The sequence below is a fragment of the Halichoerus grypus genome, chromosome 9 (assembly GCF_964656455.1).
Source record: "Halichoerus grypus chromosome 9, mHalGry1.hap1.1, whole genome shotgun sequence".
Classification (NCBI taxonomy): domain Eukaryota; kingdom Metazoa; phylum Chordata; class Mammalia; order Carnivora; family Phocidae; genus Halichoerus; species Halichoerus grypus.
Window position 1 is genome coordinate 44,812,568 of NC_135720.1, and position 20,490 is coordinate 44,833,057.

Consider the following 20,490-nt stretch of genomic DNA (forward strand, 5'->3'; position numbering starts at 1 on the left):
GCATTTGAACAGTTACCATGTGCCAGGTGATAGGCTAAATACGAAGGTACAAGAAGGATCAAGGCATCCTTTCTTACCTCAAGGAGTTCAAAATCCTTGACAGTTACATATTGACATCTTCATTTCAGTGTGGGGAATTCTAAGATTGCCATGTGCATGGGGCACTGTAACAGTATAGTGACGTGGCACTTAGCCACCCTGGGGGATGATGAGGAGCTTCGAAGAAAGCTAAATAAACGATATGACATTTAGGTGAAGTCTCAAAAGATGAGTAAGAGTTAGCTAATCAAAGAAAGTATAGAAATCTGGTCCAGATAAAGGGGGAAAGCCCGGGGCAGCAGCAGAAAGTGCCAAGAAGGTGTGCTCAGGGGAGTACAGTCATTTGGTATTTATAGAGAGGAGTCCTGGTTTGTATGTAGAGGTTAGGTCATGAAGGAATATCACAGACTGGAGTCCTTTTATAGTAAGTTTAGGTCTTTATCTTGTGGGCAGAAGGTCATCAAGATGACAGGTTCAAAGTTCCATTTTAGGAAGATCACTCTGAGACAGGGTAGATGATGGAGTCTAGTTGGGAGAGGATTAGGATCTACACTAGGCAATAGAGAAAAGAATATGAATATGTATTTAAGCCATATAGGAAGTGGTAATTTACCTGAAGTAGTTGCAGTCTAAGCTTCTAGTTTAGTTTATTGAAGGATATGTGCAATGCAGGAAGAAGACTGGTATAGAATAGAAGATGGAATACTGAATTTGAAGTGCCCGGAGTAATTTCAAGATGTATCAAGTGTTCATATGGATATAAGACTCTGAGCGCAGGGGACAGGGCAGGGCTGCTGATAAGGATTTGAATGCCATGTTCACATTGTCACCCATCCTTATAAAACGGATAAGCATACAATTTAACATTGTCTCCAATCTTGACGTCCTCTTTAACTACAACTTTCTCTCTCCCTCCTCTTCACAACTGAATGTTTGAAGGAATAGTGTCATTATTGATTTGTGACCCACTGAGCCCACTAGAATCTGGCTCCTAGTTGTACCACTCTGCCAAAATAGTTCAGAGAACAGTTGCCTGTGACTTTTTATCTGTCGGATTCAATGGTCATTCTTAAGCCTCCATCTTCCTTGAATCTGATAGGCATTTGTGGTATAATTTCTCCTCCTTGAAATTCTCCTTCTTCATTCCCTACATGATTTTCTAAAGCTTTCAGTTATTCAAAACTCTTCAATCTGATGCAAAGGCTCTTTTGGTAATCCCCAGAGTTCTACCCGCAATCTAAATCTCTTTTCTCTCCACACACTCTCTCGCTACAATATCATCCATCTTCATACCTTAACTTGGACCCAGATAACTTCCCAAACCACATCTCTGGTCCAGGTCACTCTAACCAATCCACCTACTTGTCCCTTGTACTTTGACTTGTCAAAGTCAACATGCCTAACATTTAATCCATTACTTCCTTCTCCCGGCTCCTCCTCCTATTTTCCACTTCTCAGCATGTTGCACCACCTTTGGACTCATCACAACCCTGCGGTTCATCTTATTCATCTCTGATCCCACCATCTGCTGCACCCTTCTATGCCTTTAATTCATCATCTTTTATTTTCTAACTCCTGAATTTTCCTCAAAACCTTGTCTAGATCTCTATCCCTGTCATTACCTCCTTAATCTGGGCCTTCCTCTCCTCTTGCATAGATGTTTACAACAGCTTCCTAATTTGACTCTGGTCTTTCATTTTATTTCAAAGACAGAGAACATCTCACTAAGGCTTCCACTCATTTCCACCTGATGTATTTCTAGAGTAAAAACCTCTCTATGTTACTCAGTTGTCTTAAAACCTGCAGTAAGTCAAAACTCCTTATCTTGATGCCCAGGCTTTCCACTTCCAGTACCAGTGGCTGCCCCTTTCTAGCTGGTACATTACCCTTGAGAAATGGCCACCTGCTGGTGATTGTCTGTACCCCCAGCATGCTGCTCCATGCCTCACAGTCGGCCTTTCCTCTTGGCCTATGATGGATGTCCTTTCCACCCCTGTCCTCCTGGAACACTCCAGCTAATCCACCAGACACAATCAAGCTTCTCCCCTTCTACCAGGCCATCCTTTCTGCCGTTGTCATGACACCTGCTACACTTCATCACATTCACTTGTTTTTATTTTAATTGATTCAACTAACACTTAACAAGTGCCTACTATATACCAGGCATAATTCCATGCACAGGGAATATACAGTGATAAGAAAACAGACAATTCTTTCATCTCAAGGAGTTTATATTCTGATGTTTTCACCATTTTGCAGTGAGCAATCAGTTCTCTTTTTGGAGTAACGCTCTTGGCTGCCCTTTCCTCTCTACTACCACTGCTATCATCACCCCAGTTTAGGCTCTCGTGGTTCCATACCTCTGTTGTTGAAATAGTCCAAACTAGTTACTATCCAAGACTCCCCTTCCATTATATACAATACATCACCACAGATTGATCTCACTCAAGTTAGTTCCAATACCATCATTCTCCTATTCAGAAAACTTTAATAACCTCCTATCACTTTCAGAATTAAATTCCCCTACCTTGCTAAGCAAGATCTTCCACAGTCTTACCCTGACATAGATTGAATGTTAAAAAAAAACACCCAAGATATTAATCCTAGTTTACTGCTTAACCCAAATGTATTCACATATAATACGATGATAACATCTCATAAAATTGTTAAGGCTAAAATATCCTGATGTACATGAAAATGTTAAGAAATGAGTACTCTGTTTATTTCACTGACTCATTGCTCTGTTGATATGAAAACTGTTTCTCCTATTGACATGAGAGCAAAGCTGTAGGAGAGCCTCCAGATTCTTGAGTGTGATCACACAAAACACAAATCCCAGCACTGTTGTGTCAATAGAACAATGAAAGGAATATTGTTTCATAAGAGTTGTAACTTTTACTACAGTTATGTAGCTTTCAACAGTTATTCCAGATTAAAAAAAAATGCTATTTAACATAAGAAATTAAGTTCTGAATTCCTTGATACTAAAACTACATCTTTGCCATCATGTAAAACAAACAGCAAGAGAATGATTATGGTACTTTTCATTTTTCTGTCAACTTTTGAGGCTCTTAAATTCAATTGAGTGTAAGTTAAATAATTTGCTTACTCCTTTTGGAATAAAGTGGGGTTTTTTTCTATTATAAAGCCAATATCTAAACATTATTAAAAAATAAGTAAATAAAAATAAGCCAAAACTGACACACAAAAAAAGAACCTATAACTCTATGACCAACCAACAGTCCACCATTATATAAGTAGTCAACTTTTTACAGGTTGTTTTAATCAAGTCCAAATCATTATTCAGATAGAAACATTCCCATTGGTCAAGGCAAAGTGATCTAAGAGTGGGGGATCATTTAGAGTTCATTGACAGACTGGTTCATATAGTTATCCTCTTACCCTGATCACAGAGATACACTTACTAAAATATTTTATTGCTAAAGTGCAGGGTTAAGGGAACAATACACATTACACCATAGTCTTTATTGGCAGGATGAAATCAGAAGCTGGTCAGCCCAAGCTGTGAGGATCTCAAGAGCAAGGTCCAAGTATAATTGTTATCTGTGCATTCATACAAGGTGATCCCCAAAATTAATAATCAATAAGTGCTGAATAACTTTAATGTTCTCACAAATATTCTTAATGTCTTGATCAGCACAGTAACTCAACAATTTTTTTTCCCAACCTTCACCTCTCATACTAGAGTCTCCACAGCTCTTGAGCTGTCTTTAAGCCAAACCTTCAGACAGCCCCTTACTGCCATTATCAACAACATAAGACTTCCAGAAAGTTAAAGTAGAAAGCAGTTAATTGCAGAATCCTTAAAACTTGGGTTAAAAGAAGATGAAGAATAAACATATGAACAATTGAACATAGAAGTGGTAAGTGGAACTTCCCCTGTGACATTAAAAAGAAAGGAGTGTGCCCTTCCTCTACTTCCGTCCCCCCCTTCCTGCTGGCTCTTTTGCAGAAGTGGAGCCGCCATCTTGGACCCTGAGATGCGATCTGCCAGCTGAAGAGGGCAGAGCAACAAGACTGAAGAAGCCTTGGTCACCAACACTCTGATGTTGCTTTCCAGCCCTGGATTTCTCCTGCTTAGGAAAGCAAACAGCCTGTTAAATTCATGTGTGGGCTGCCTGTCTGCTCTAATAAATGGCCAAGTCACAAAAACAATGTGAAGAGTTGGAAGACTGAACACAGCAAAGAGATGCATTCACATCCAAGAGCCCCTTGTAGGAAAATCTCAGGTGATTAAAATTTCTTACATTTTACAACTTCTGCTCTTACATAATTTTTCTGATACCTGGCATTACATTTCCACCCAAATTCAGATTATGAGAAAATGAAATTTTGAAAATTCCAGACCTACCTGAAAAGAAATTAATCAAATATTTTCTCATTTTTACAAATAGCCATCCTTTCATATCCATAAATATGTGAACTTGATCTGTTTCTTGCTTGTTAGACATCAAAGGTGTGACTAAAAATGTATAAGCCGAAGTGTAAAATCTAGTCTGCAATTAACCAGTGGGTCTGTGTTAAGAATATTTCTCACCTAAAGAACTATCAATTGTAGATACTAAGGTAAAATAGAAAAGCTAGAGCCAGGTTTCGGGAGTTAGCAGCGTAAAACAAATGGAATCTGGCATATTAGAAAAATTGCTATGTCCTTATATGAGACTGAATAGAAGCGAGAATATCTAGTGAGAGACCACCATGTTGGTAAAAAGCACAGGAAAACTGTTGGTGGGTACAATTTATTTATTATGTTTGCAACCATCTATTTCCAAGATCTAAAGTGGATTTTATGAAAAGAAAATGTATTTAATAAAATTCTTATGAATAAGTATTGGAGTGGGACAAGGCAGATAACTGAAATCAAGGCAAGGAATAGTGGTTGCTCTTGTACTCTGGACATCGTGACAGACAAAAGAAGTGGACACCATGGCCCTCCACAGGCATAACCTGCAATAATCCTGGAAAGTTTGTAGCCTAGGAGGTTCGTTTTCTGGTTTCAGCTCCTTCTGTATTTGCTCCATAACCTTACAAGGCCTCATTCCTCTTCAGAATTCTTTGAATAACTATCCACTCTACGTGCCCCTGTAAGGGCTGTCAATCACCTGGAGCACCACAGTGGTGGAAAGGTGGCTCACACTGAGACGTAAGAGTCCTTCTGGGTCCTTTCTACCCTTGGAGGGAGACTCTCCCTGATTTCAGTTTGTGAATGATAAGCCTTCCAACCATCATCTTTCCTGTCACAAGAAGGAAACCAGTTTGACACAGGAGATAATGAGATTAAAATTAAAAGCGAAGCAGAGCCAAGTGACAGAGAGGAAGAAGGAAGGGCCAAAGGAAAGAGGGGGGAGGTGAAGGGGAGGGAAAGGGGAGAACGAGGGGAGGGGGATGAGAACATTTGAGTACCTTGATCTAGCAGTGCCCAAAGCTGAACTATCCTTAGACTTTAGCTGTGCCCAAAGCTGAACTATCTTAAACTATTGGCTACAAGAGGCAAAATTTTCCTGTTTTTCTTCAGCTTATTTTTTGGGATTTCTGTAATTGAAGCTAAAGAACCATGACTAAAACCCTTGTGCTTCACATCATTAGTTACATGTTCCCATCTGTAAAATGAAAGGCATGGAATAAATTTATTTCAAATTTCCCTTTTCAGCCTAAAATTCTATAGTTCTTTTTTTTTTTTTAAGATTTTATTTATTTATTTGACAGAGACAGAGATAGCGAGAGCAGGAACACAAGCAGTGGGAGTGGTAGAGGGAGAAGCAGGCTTCCCCCTGAGGAGGGAGCCCGATGTAGGACTCAATCCCAGGACCCTGGGATCATGACCTGAGCCAAAGGCAGACGCTTAACGACTGAGCCACCCAGGCACCCCTTCTATAGTTCTAACTAGATGAATATGTGAACTCCTTCAGGACAGTGATATTATCTCACCTAGTTTGGTATCCAGAATTTCCAATACTTCGTAGGCTCTCAATAACTATTTCTACTCTCTAAGCCTATCCTTTATGAAAAATTTTTGCTTACTTATTTCCCATTTATATCCCCAATAAAGCAGTGTCGGATACCTGTTCCCCAGTCTCCCTCTCCTGAGAAGGGAGCTAAATAATGTAGTTAAATTACTGAATGTGTTTAATCCCCAAGTGAGAAATACACATTGTACTGCAAATCTGATTCCATGGGAAATACAAAACTCCAAAAGAGTTATTTATTGTTGACATAGACCAAGCTAGAGAGAAAAATGATTAATCATTCCATTCATAATGAACTTGAAGATTTGATATTTCTTGATTTCTGTTGGTGGGAAACAGAGAATATTTTAAAGGATTTACTGGATTGGTAGATTTAAAAAGTATAATCCAAGTTTTAGAACTTGTGCTCATGCTTCTGTTAATGTCAGGGCTTTCTTTTCTTTCAAATGTACCCCCTTCCCCTCAAAAAAAATATATTTATATATACACATCAGTGCTTGTAATGAAGTTCTAGGGGAAGCCCAGAAAACAGAAGCTACAAGTCAGATGCACAGCCAAGGCTTCCAGTGGTGATCGAGGGAGGAAAACTTGACTGTCCTATCTTCGTTGGGCGTGGAAGAGATGAAGTGCTATAGGAAAGCAATGCCTGTCTGATTCTCAGTTTCTATACAATGTAAGCATTTAATAAATGACACGCCAATTTTTATTTTCTAGTAATTAAGCTCTTCTCTATAACCATATACAAGGGGTTTGGATGGGAAAAGTGAAGGGGGAAAGGCTGGTCACAGACCAGTCTTTTCCTCACAGCAAACACCCTCTGGAACATTGGGAAAAGGCATGCCATACACATACTGTCCTCCCCAAAGTTCCTTGCCAGCAACACTTTCGTGTTTCCTTGTCCTTGGTATTACCTTTGTGAAATAACTTTAACTTCTTGAAGGAACATTTGTTGATATTTTTGCCAAATCTTAACTGTACCTTAGTTTTCTTATGTGAAAATCCAATGATAAAAATGCTTGTCCTCTCTACCATATAAGGTTATTATGAAGATCAAAAGAGATAATGGGCATCAAAGTGCTTTGGAAGCTATATATCACTACTCAAAATATTATTACTACCCTCATCACTGTCATTATTTGTTTTCACAACAAGCTGGTGAGGTTGGTAACTATTACCAAGGAGGAAATTAAGGAACAGTGAGATTAAGTGTCTTGCCTAAATTCCCACAGCTATTTGGTGGCCAAGGTGATATGAATTCACACACCCTAAGTTGCTACTAGACCATAAAAATTCGTGTACACTGAACATCAGGAAGAGAAAAGATCTCCAGAGTTGTATATGAACACCTTTTTTTTCATGCCTTTGACCTAACATGCCTAAACTTTTGAAGAAATATGTTAAATAACTTTACAGGCATCCGAATCAAAATGCCAAGGTAGAACCATAAACCTGTTTCTCCAGTGAATCAACCAAAACCAGATATGGAACAAGAGGTAAGGATGTGTTTGTTCCACAGAATGTTTACCCAACCATAAAAAGACAGATATTCTCAGACTTTCAAAATATGTTAAATTTACTAGTTTGGAAATAGGAATTATTATTATATGCTGTAGAGGGAAGGACAATTCAGAGCAACTTTTTAGAGGCCAATTTGTCAGAATGTATCACAATTAAAGCAACAGTTTCTGACTTAGCAATTCTTCTGTTACAAATTTAGAACTCAGATATAAATTCTCAACTACACAGAGATATATTTATTTAGAGGATGTTCTTTATAACAAGCCTTATAATAATAAAACATTTTTAGAAACTTGAAAAAATTAAAGGTCCATAAAGAATTTGCTAAATAAATTATAACACATTTATTCAATAAAAGGCTGTTCCACCATTTGAAAAAGTGAGGTAAGTTTATAGGAACAAATATTAAACGACCCTGCCATCCATTATGAGTAATGGAAACCAGTTTCAGGATAGTATAATTTTTGCGTAGATAACAAATGCAAAGATTGGAAAAACAAGTATCTAACTGTTAATACAAGTTTTCCCTAAAAAGTGTGTGACTGAGAAGACTTTCACTTTCTATGTTTTATTGTCTGAATGTTCATTAAAATGAGCATGTTTTATTTCAAAATAAAAATTTAAACAAAAATAATTTTTTAACCAGTCCATTCATCGATTTGGTGATATCCCAATGAAAATCATAAAAATATGTTTTATGTGATAAAAACAGAAAAATAAGTGGTAACGAATATTCTAAAAAAGAATAATGATAAAGGTGGGAGAAGTGCCAAGCATCACGAGTCCTTCCAGATAAAGTAACAGTAATTAAATGATGCAATACTGACACAAAGACAAACAAATAAGTTAGAATTTTAAAACCCAGATAAACCAACTTATATATTATGTTGAAGTGTTCAGTGAAGTAAGAATCACATAATTCCAGGGTGCCTGTGTGGCTCAGTTAAGTGTCCAACTCTTGATTTCGGCTCAGGTCATGATCTCAGGGTTGTGAGATCGAGCCCCCACGTCAGGCTCCCTGCTGGACATGGAGCCTGCTTTAAGATTTTCTCTCTCCTTCTCTCTCTGTCCCTCCCTCCCTTTTCTCTCTCTCCCTCTCTTAAAAAAAAAATCACATAATTCCAGGCAAGTAAACATTATTTAATAAATAGAGAGGGAGGGGCACCTGGGTGGCTCAGTCGTTAAGCGTCTGCCTTCGGCTCAGGTCATGATCCCAGCGTCCTGGGATCGAGCCCCGCATCAGGCTCCCTGCTCCGCAGGAAGCCTGCTTCTCCCGCTCCCCCTGCTTGTGTTTCCTCTCTCGCTGTGTCTCTCCCTGTCAAATAAATAAATAAAATCTTTTAAAAATAAATAAATAAATAAATAGAGAGGGATAATTATAGTGCAATATAGAGAAAATTGATTTAGATCTAAAACTTATACCCCAAGTGAACTCCCTGTCAATTATTTGGTTATAGAAATATAGAAAGAAAAAAAAAGAAAAGAAAAACATTAGTTACAAAAAATTAAGTTATGCTAACATTTCCAGACTTTCAGTAAAGTATGAAGAAACATCCTAACATTATATTACTCAGACTTTTTAGTTTGTTTGTTTGAACTATTTCCTTAAGTCAATTTCCCAGAATAAAACTCTTGGCAAACAAAACACACACATTTACATGGTTCTTGACAGGTGCTGGGAATCAAATTCAGAACATGTTTTGACAAAGATGAGAGTATTTACAGACAGAATTAAACAAGATATCTGACCATCCAGAACATCATACATTCTATAAACTACAACATATAAAATTAGATACAACCTGTATCCACCACAAAAATAAAATAAATTATAACATGTCTTTGTAACTAAATATTAAGATGCCACACAAAAAAAAAAAATATATAAAGATGAGGCTAAAGATAAAAAATGGTTTACGAACTAAGTGAAAAATTTTCAATGTTAATGGGTACTCTAATTAGAGTTCTGTATAAATGTAGATAAAGATTCTCAAGAAGCATAGAGGGAGAGAAAATATTCGTGTTGAGAATGTGAGAATATGGGATAATTGCGTGTTACCTTTAATTTTATTATAACAATATATAATATATTTAAATAACCTAATGGAGTATATTGAAATGTTCAGATGATAAGAGTAAGATTGTTCTCACCAACCTGCAATTCCATTGCCACTAGTTTGGCTGTGACTGAATACCTTGAAAGTACAACTGCTTTCACATCAATAAATACCAGTTTCAATTGTCTAGAAGCAAAAGTAACATGAAAAAGGCGCGATGCCTAAAACCACATATATTTTTAGTGGAAATACTATCACAGAATGTCTATTAGATTAATTCTGGGGCAGAAGGGGCATGACACTATGCTCATAATATGATTCCAGGAACGTCACAAAACCACTTGGTAGTTCAGGCTCCACACTAAGCAAAATAGCTATGGTAGCCTCATTTTTTCTTCTAACACAAGACAATAGTCTGTACTTAGAATTTTTACTACCAAAAGAAAAAGAAAAGAGACATAAAGTACATATATTTGAGCTGCAGAACAGATTGTGAGTTAGCTGAAGGCAGGGACAGAACTCAATTTCTTCATATCCCAGGAATTCAGTAAAGTGCCCCTATTTTGCAGATGTGTTTGTAGAACATTTTGACATACTACTGCCACCTGGTGGACAGTTATGTTTTTACTTTTTATTTATAGACCATAGAATAACTGGAACTGAGACTCTCATGAACACTTTTAAATAAACATCAATAATGATGTTTCCACTTAGACCAATACTGATTAATACAGGTATTAAACTATATATTTTATTTGTTTACTGAACATAAGAAATTAGGAAATGTTAATGTAAAAATCTTAAAAGCAAAGATTCTTTGAATTGATTCTTTGAAAAAAATACAATTTTTAATATCGGCAGGGAGATAATTCCTCATTTTCAACTCTCACACATTTTTCTTCCTTGGAGATAAGTGATTATAAAAATTGTCCTTTCTTCACAAATATTTTAATTATAATGCATACGAACAAAATTTTCATTGAAATATTTTAAACAATTTCACCATTTATTCATTCAGCATTTTCCGGTGCTTACAATACGCACCCTTGATGCAAGTAACAAGAAAATTATTTTGAAATATTTCAAATATGTTCTATAATTCATGCCTTGGCTCATAGATTATTATAATAAGCATTAAATACCCTCAGGTCTTCCTAGCTTAACTGTGCTAACTCAGAACTAAATTCAAATATTTCTCTGATGCCAAAGAAATACTTGTGTTATCAACATATAAATGAACATTTAACATATAAATGAAACAATATTTAAAACTGCACAATTTTTAACAGTTTTTATTCTAAGTTTTTTTTTTGCATCATCTAAGTTTGATTTCCTGGGACAAAGCCTCAGTTGCCCAGTCCTGATCATAGCTAAGATTTGCTTCTAGGAATTATGTGAGGAGCTGGAACATCAGAAACAAGGAAGACCTGGTGAGAAGTACAAGCTTCTTTAACATCAGGCCAAAAGCATGCTGCAGGTGCTAATGCATTGGTTACTGGCATGGAGCGACTCTTAGCCATTACCAGCCGAGCTGATGATGCTGACACCACCAGAGAATTTGCACTTCCCCAGATGCAAACTCCACTCTTCCTGGAGCACTGGAAGATGAGATGGACAGGAGCATAAGGAATAACCAAACAGAAGACTAAATGGGTCTGAAGTATATATTCTCAAGTGATTTGCCGCTGGATTCTTGATGAGCTACTAAATACGCCTTTGTGTTTGCCTCAGACTAAAGGAGAAAAGGAGAAACCTGCTAAGTTGGGCATCCATTAATCATGGTGTACTAATATTTAAGATTAAAAACAAACTAACAGTTGCTTCTTTAATGTCTGAGAGTTTTCTGCTCTTTCACCTCTATTTCAAATTTCCTTTTAAGAGATATTTACATTCCCTGTCTCCAATTTCTCTCCTCTGGGGAAATATATTTTATCATCCAAACAGGAACATTTTGAGAATGAAAGAAAGCACTAATAGTAAGTATTCAGGACAACAGGCATCCCAACCCCTTCAGGGATTCCCATCCTCTCCTAAACCCACTTCAGTCAGGCTCCATCCCCCACCACTACACAGGAAGTGCTCTCGGTAAGGTGCCATGTTGCTAACAACTAAAATCACCAATTCTTCATCTCAATTTTACTGACCTTCAGTAGTACTGAGTTCAGTTGATCACACTTACTCCTTAATACTTTCTTTACTTGGGTTCAGAAACACTGCACTCCTTTTTCCTTCTTCTTTCAATCAAAGTAGATGCTTGTTTCACTTTCCTTTGCTGGTTCCTCTTCTAATCCTCTATCTCTTCAAGTGGTAATGTTCCAGGACACAGTCCTTGGTCCTTTTGCTATCTACACTCATGCTCTTGGTGATCTCAACCAACCCCTAAGTTTTAATACCATTCATATACTGAAAGATCTCTCCTTCATGTCCTAAACTCTAGACTTGTATATTCATATGTCTACTTCACATTTCCACTTGGATATCTAATAGACATCCATGATGGTTAATCTTATGTGTCAACTTGGCTAAGCCATGATACCCACTCAGGTAGTTGGTCAAACACCAGTCTAGATTTTGCTGTAAAGGCATTTTTTTAGATGACATTAACATTTAAACCAATAGACTTTGAGTAAAGCAAATTACTCTCTATAATGTGGATGGACCTCATCCAATCAGCTGATGGTCTTAAGAGATAAAGACTGAAGTCCCCCCAAAAAGAGGGAATTCTGTCCCCAGTCTGTCCTTGGACTCAAGCTGCAACACCAACTCTTCCCTGGGTCTCCAGTCTGCTGACCTCCCCTGCCAATTTTGGACTTGTCAGTTCCCACAATCCCATAAACCACAAGCAATTTTCTTAAAATCTGTCAATCTTTCATCCTCTTTCTCTCTGTGTCTCTCTCTGTCTCTCTTTCTCTCCCCCTCTCTCTCTCTCACCCTCTGAATATATATATACATACATATGTATTCTATTTCTCTGGAGAACTCTAATACATCTTAAACTCAAAATATCCAAAACTGAACTACATATCTTGCCCCTGCCCAAGCCCTTTTCAACCTACAGTCCTATATTCTTTTTGTTGTTGTTGTTAAAGATGTTATTTATTTATTTGACAGAGAGAGATAACGAGAGCAGGAACACAAGCAGGGGGAGGGGGAGAGGGAGAAGCAGGCTTCCAGCCGAGCAGGGAGCCCGATGCAGGGCTCAATCCCAGGACCCTGGGATCATGACCCAAGCCAAAGGCAAATGCCCAATGACTGAGTCACCCAGGCACCCCTACAGTCCTATATTCTTCTCCATCTAATGACAACTACATCTTTCAAGTTTCTTGAATTGAATCTTCTCTTTATCTCATACTCCACCATCATTCCCTGTAGAAACTCTGTTGACTTTTGACTGAACATTCAAAATATATCTACCCTATATAAAACTGCAATCTGTCTTCTATCCTGGCATTCTGAATCCTCCTTAATGTTATATTTGAAAATACTTTTTTCATACAACTTTTAACATACTAATTTTCCTATTTACAATGTTTAGTTTTTACTCTGTTTCCTCCGAACAGAATAAGAATCTCAAAAGAGCAGAGGTCTGCATTTGAGTCACTGACATCACAGTACTTAGGACTGTTTTGTCACACAGTAGGCAATCAACAAATATTTAAAAATAAACAGTAGAGTTGAAAAATAAACTTGAGAAAAATCTCTAAAAGTAAGTTAAAAGACAAAGAGGTGGAAAACAGTAGAAAAAAATTAGAAGACCTCTCTAAGAAACCCACATCTACATGGTTTCCAGAAATCAAGTACAGAGAAAATGATGGATGGAATTTACCAGAGAAAGATTTCAAGATATTGCCCATTACTCTCATTAGTAAGTAACATGAGTTTTTGAAAACAGAATCCAAAAAATGCCAAGTGCTTTGGATGAAAGAGATCCATGCCAAAGCACCGCATTTTGAAATTTCAAATCACCAGAGCCAGAGAGAAGATTCCAAAATTTCTTTAAGGGGGAAAAAGAAAGGGCTTACTTTAGAAGATAAAGAATCTGAATAACACCACACTTCTCAACAGCAACACTGGTGCTAGAGTTCAATGGAACAATCTTTAAAATCGTAATTTCTTTTGTATTAGAATTTTATGCTCAGCCAAGCTTTTAATTAAAGATGAGGGTCCTTTTAAGAAATTTACTGGTTAAATGAAATTTATTAGTATATCAAAAATAATATAACAAGCAGCTTTTAATACAAGCACCCAAAGTCTTATGATGGTGTACTTAAAGGAAGAAGGAAATTTGGACACAGAGACAAACACACAGGGGAGAAGGCCAATGTGAAGACAGAAACAGAGATTGCAGAGATGCATTTATAAGGCAAAGAACACCAAACACTGATGGCACCCACCAGAAGCTAGAAGAGGCAAGGAAGGATTCTCTCCTAGAGCCTTCAGAGAAGCGTGAACCTGCCAATACCTTGATTTTGAACTTTTAGCCTCCAGAACTCAAAGAGAACAAATTTCTGTTGTTTTAAGGCACTCGGTTTGTGGTAATTTGTTACCGTAGCCCTTGCAAACTAATACACCACCCGAACTTTAAAGACAATTGTCTTAGTCCATTCGGGCTGCTACAACAAAAATCCCATAAACTGGGTGGATTACAAACAGCAAACATTTATTTATTGTAGCTCTGGATGCTTGGAAGTTCAAGATCAAGGTGTTGACAGAGTCCCTGTCTGGTAAGGCCACTTCCTAGATGACCATCTTTTCCCTATAGCCCCACATGGCCAAAAAAACAAGGGTGCCCTCTTGGACCTTTTTAATAAAAGTACTAATTCTATTCATGAGGGCTTCACCCTAATGACCTAAAGACCTCCCAAAGGCCCCATACCGCCACCGTGGTGGTTAGGATTTCAAGAAATGAATCTTGGGGGACACAAACATTCAGACAATAGTACCAATATTAGATTTCATGGTGAAACTTTAAACGTACTCCCATCAAATTCAGACACAGAATCCACTATTACGCTTTCCTATAAACATTGTTCTGGAGTTCATAGCCAATGGTTATAAGGAGGTATAAAAGTGGGAAAGAAACCAACTGAAATGCCTTATTTTGTTGATAATATAATTATATAAATAGAAAATTCAAGAATATGTGCAAACCAACTAACAGAACTATAAGAAAGTTCATGAGGATCAATGGATACAATGGGTAATAACCCATCAGACATTATTATTGATAAAATATTCATTTCCCAAAGCAACAAAAACTATAAGGTACCTAGGAATAAATCAACAGAAATACAGTATTGCCCTTATGGAGAAATAACTATATTTCTGAAGGATATAAAAGAAAACCTGAATAAATGGAGATTTCTAATCACGAATTAGAAGACTTGCTATCATAGAGAGGTCAATTTTCTACAGATTAATTTCAACACATTTCCAATAAAAATCTCAACAGGATTGACAAACAGATTTTAAATGTATGTGGAAGAACAAAGAGTTAAGATACTCTTGAAAAACAAGGGAAGGGGATCCAAGGTAGCATGGCAATGGTGAAGGGACAAGCAATCCAACCAATAAAACACAGAAATGAAAGCCAGATCTATGTTTTGGCCACATAAAAATCAATGCAGAAATATGGGTGGCTCATTAAATAATGGCAGGAAAAAAATGGCTCTCCTTACTGGAAAAAAATAAATTAGATCCCTAACTCACAACATACACAAAACAATAGGTGCTAAATATTCCCATGTCTCAAAGCAAGGTCCTGGGCCATCCACGAAGACATGAAAAAGAAATCACCACACAGAACTCTGCGGTTTACAGCGGACATGTGGACATACACACAGATGCCCACCACGAGTGCTGCCTTTCTAAGATGAAATAAAAAATAACAGCAAATATGTTTCCCACTCTCCCTTGCTGCTGCTATGCCACCATATGAAATTTTGGTTTCGCAGTGACAAGTGCAGGGAACTAGGCAGAGGCAATGTGTCCTGGGGATCACCTGTGGCAACAACAGTTGCCCAACCGGGACAGAGGCAGGGTGGCTCTGGGTCAGAGAAGGCAGAGCTGCCACCAGGCCAGTTCTGTGTGTGCTTCCGAGAGCAGTTACTAGAAGCTTAGCTGCACTCCTCCAGCATTCCCATGATACCATGAGCTTTACACTATCCATAATAATCCTCCCGGTTTAGACAAATTTGACATATGCAAAAGGGCACAGAATCCTTACCACCTACCTTACGAATATTTAAGACGTTGGACAAGCCAGGAGAGATGGATGTGTTTAAGAGAGAAATTTTTGGAGAAAGCTGTTTGAGTGCTTAGGAATTTCCCTCATTCCCATACGGGATTGGCAGGAAGGGGGTGGAAGAGAAATTCTTTTCTCTCACTTCAAACCCAGGGAGAGAAGTTCTGGAAAAACCTCTTGGAGAACTTGACACACGTACCCCAGAGTTTGACCCATGACTAACACATTTAAAGGCAAAAGGTTGTGAAGGAAGCCATCTGTCCAGCAGCAGAGAAGAGAGATGTTTGCATCAGGAGCCAGCCCTACCCCCACCGAGCGGTGGCCGGCTGTGCACAGTACCTTTCAGGAACCTACAAACCGCCCCCCCCCGCCCCCACTGATAAAAAGGGTCAGCTTCTGACAGCCAGTGAAGACGGAGAGTACCTACATCAGATCACAAAAAAAAAAATCTGTCAAGTAAGACCTTTCTTGTCCCTTGCCTCTCCTCCCACCCCTTCTTTCCAGATTTGCAGGAGCCCTGGGGGACCTGGTGAAGGGGATGAGAGGTAGGGCCAATCAGAGGTGGAAGAGAAGCAGAAAGCAGGGAGGTGATAGATAAGAAACTGACCACACACTCCCATCCCTGGGGCAGTCTTTCAGCTTGAAACAGACCTGAGCTCCGAGAGGGAGGCCAGTTTCGTTTTAAATAAAGCCCAATATATTTATCATTACATTACATTTGACATTTAATTTCTAAAATGACACCATTCCTAGATTCAGAAATTTCATTTCTGGGGCGCCTGGGTGGCTCAGTAGGTTAAGCATCTGCCTTCGGCTCAGGTCGTGATCCCAGGGTCCTGGGATGGAGTCTTGCATCGGGCTCCCTGCTCTGTGGGGAGCCTGCTTCTCCCTCTCCTCCCCACTTGTGCTCTCTCTCTCACTATCTCTGTCTCTCTCTCTCAAATAAATAAAATCTAAAAAAAAAAAAAAGAAATTTCATTTCTGGTATATACCCCAAGACAAACTATTACACATGCACCCAAGGAGCTATGTCAAGAATATTCATTGCAGCATAGTTTATAATAATAAAAATTCAAAAAACAGGAGACTGGATGAAGAAATTAATGAACAAATAAAATAGATGACCTTTAACCTCTATAACATTCTTGTAGGCTATTCAGTTTCAACCTTAAAAAATTTCCCTAGGTTTTGGTTCTTTAACCCAAGCCTGACCTCTTGTTGGAGAGCTCTGGTAATTTAAATGAGTTGTGCTAATCATCTGTACCAAATTCTGTTGTATATCTTTATTATCATGATCATAAATAACAATTGTTTCCATTTGTAGATGGTGGTGTCATGAGAAGTATGAAAAAAAAGACTTAGTCTCTGCCCTTTTAATCAGCTCTGCCTAGATATTACTATACTTCACACTGGAAATCAGAAAATCAGTATGAGTAGCCCCAAGTAAAAAGGCTTGAAAGAGGAAAAAAAAGAAAATTCTTTGATAAGTTGGGGTTTTTTTTATCCCTGAATAGGCAAAGCACTCAAACAAGTCAGTTCCCAATTTCTGAGAAAACATGACCACCTAAGTCAAGAGAGAGATAAGCAGCTGAGAGAAGCTGACTAAGATTTGTACAAATGCATGTAGGACAAAAGATAATTATCTTACAGGAATTTGGGGTGGCATCATTCACATTATGATTATGAACAGCCTTCTTTAATTGTAAGTATATAGGAAAGATATTATATTGCACATTTATAATGGGTCTGATTCATTTTGCAAGACCACTTCTCTATATGTGTCTGAGGAGGGTGGTGTAGACGGGGAGCTGGAGAAGCATTCTTAAATCATCTTAAAATTCTATTAAAGTATGAAGATTTGAATTACATAAAGTCATATTACGCCTCAAGGGCAAAAAGTCTGTAGCAGATTTAGACCTTGGGACTGTAAAATGCTGTGTCACAAGAGATTGTTACCAGGAATTTTGGAGTTTGAAATTGATCACTGGAGGACGACTAGAGGCTGCTCCATTATAAAGTGATTAGGCAATTGCCTACAATCTGACACATGCAAGAGTCTTAATAGATATCGAAGTGGACGACAAAAATAACCTTTCAGCCAAAGAATGTGAGAGACATGGCCATTGCAGATGCCCCTTCACTGTCCTGGGGCAGTCTGCCTAAACAGTACTTAATAAACATATATGCGTTTCAGATTTGCTATTTCCAGAACAAATAAAAGCCATGTATTATTGAATAGTACAGGAGCAGTTAATCCTACCTGCTCGCTTCTGAATGCATTGCTCAGACTAACGTTTGGAACAATGGGACAACAAGCGTCTCATCCAGCCAGAACTCAAGCTATGTCCGGATGAGCACTGGTTACACACACAGTGCCTACCCCGCCATCCAAGCCAGAACTAAACTGATGTTAACCAACAGCTGCCGCACATCCGTAATAGCACACAATAATTCTATGGGACCTACCTACCCGTGGTCAGTGACATTTTAAATGTCTAGGGATATGACAAAGGCAGAGAACTTGAATCAGACTTCGCAAAATATCAGAGCGGGAGACTTTGAAAGAGTCCTCCCTGTCTCATTATAATTTTTTTAGGGTCTTCTTTGTAGTCTGTAGATAGGGATGTGGAGTGTGGGATTAGAGAGGAAATAGGGAAGAGACTGGCCCCATGAAAGTTTTACATGATTGCATCTGTGTTTTAGAAAACTATCTCTGGAGGCTAGGCAGAGAAAGGATGAGAGAAAGAATTGACTAGGGGTGGGGAAAAGGCTTTGGGGGTCATTACAATGGCACGGTTGAGAGAGAATGAAAGATTGAACTACAGCAATGAAAATGGGAATTAAGAAGAATAACAAGAAGATCTGCATGTAGGAGCTCATTAATGGTTTTTCAGATCTCATTTTGAGTTTCTGCTTGTGCTGTAAATAGGTATGCTTAATACCTATTGGGTTGCTGGGCCCCGCTGCCTGGACCAGGTACTTAAATAAGGTTGCCCGAAGCACTGGAGACTCCAGTGAGTTGGGTCTACAGGTAAACTGTCACCTTAGAACTTTCCCTACAGACAGACTGGTAGGGGACTGGAAAACAAATTAGCTAAGGTCCAAGCCCTCTTTTGGAAGCAAGGCCTTTTCTGATGAGGGAATATCATCCTAGCCAGAGTGGGGCTTCTCAGGGACAGCTCAGTGGTAATCTTGGCATCTCCTGCCTTAGCCCAGTGGGAAGCACACAGTAGCTCTCGCTAATAAATAATAATAATAAAATAATTTAAAATTTACCCACACTTTCCACTCAGTCTACATAATAGCCTTATTTAAAATATACTCCTAGTTTTAACAGTTTTAACAGTGTAACTAAATTAACCATAAGAAATGGAAACATAAACCATCCTAAGAAATGGAAACGTAAACCATACTAATCAAAAACAAGCCCTGAAGGAACGAAACTGAAAACAGTATATACAAATCAGATGAACCACGGGATTGAAAAGTAATATAATATAGTACACAATGGGTAAACTAAAACCACCACGGATTAGTAATAAGCTCTGTAAGAGGCAAAGAGTTTTATTTGCTTACCTGCTGCAACCTCAGATCCTAGCACACGGGAAGCACTCAGTAAATATTTGTTGAATGAATAAATAAGCCGTCCTGGTTTTTAAAAAAGAAAGAAAGAAAAGAAGGAAGGAAGGAAGGAAGAAATATAATTAGCTACAATTAGCATTTTCTTCTATTAGACATTGATGTATTTTTTTTTTAATTTGGTCCAATTCTAGAACTAAAGAAAACATCTCCCATGCAGCTGTATTTTTTTTTTATGTAGACCACTGCCAAATAGTGATATTTTAATCCCATAAGGAATGGAGAATAGAATGCAAATTGTTCTTTTTCTCATGATAGAAGCTCTTATTCTTCTGCTCTGTCATTCTGCAATTCTAGAGAAGCTGGAGATAGAAAATCATGTGTAGATGCTTGACATTTAGTTCTTTCCAGGGAAATAAACTTACTTGGCTATTTTAATACTCCTTGGTGAACTATTAGTGATGGGTTGTTTCCCAGAGATGTTTTTCTCAGAAACATGAAGAAAAATAAAATCTTAAAAGGAAAAGGAACATGTCTGAGCAATGGGAGAATTTTCAAGTAGCATATTCCTGGAACAATCAAATATGATCTATGGCAACATACTTCGTCAGGCAGGAATTCACTCAGTTCATCATGTAGCACATCCTCAAATACTTCAGTCTTTTCTTAAACTAGCCCAGACAGAGTCTGTTTTATTATTGAAGACTTGCACTCATTTATTCACTTAACAAATACTTATTAAGGATTTACTAAGTGCCAAAATTTTCAGCTACATCCTAAGCATATAGTGTTAAATAAAACATAACCCTTAACCTTCCAGGAGGGCATAGCCTCCGACAGTTTGCTCCATGAGATTTCACAAGTTAAAATGCCCTTGTGTTTTGGGACTAGTGAAACAAAAGATATGAAAGGAAGAAATGATAACATCTTTTGAAATGTTATTACTTGCCAGGCACAGTTAGAGGGGTATCCCTAGCCAAGCTTTCTAAATAGCTTCCCCAATCCACCCCTGCTTACTTTTTTTTTTTTTTTTTCCATCCTGCGTTTTGTTTCTTCATCTACTAAT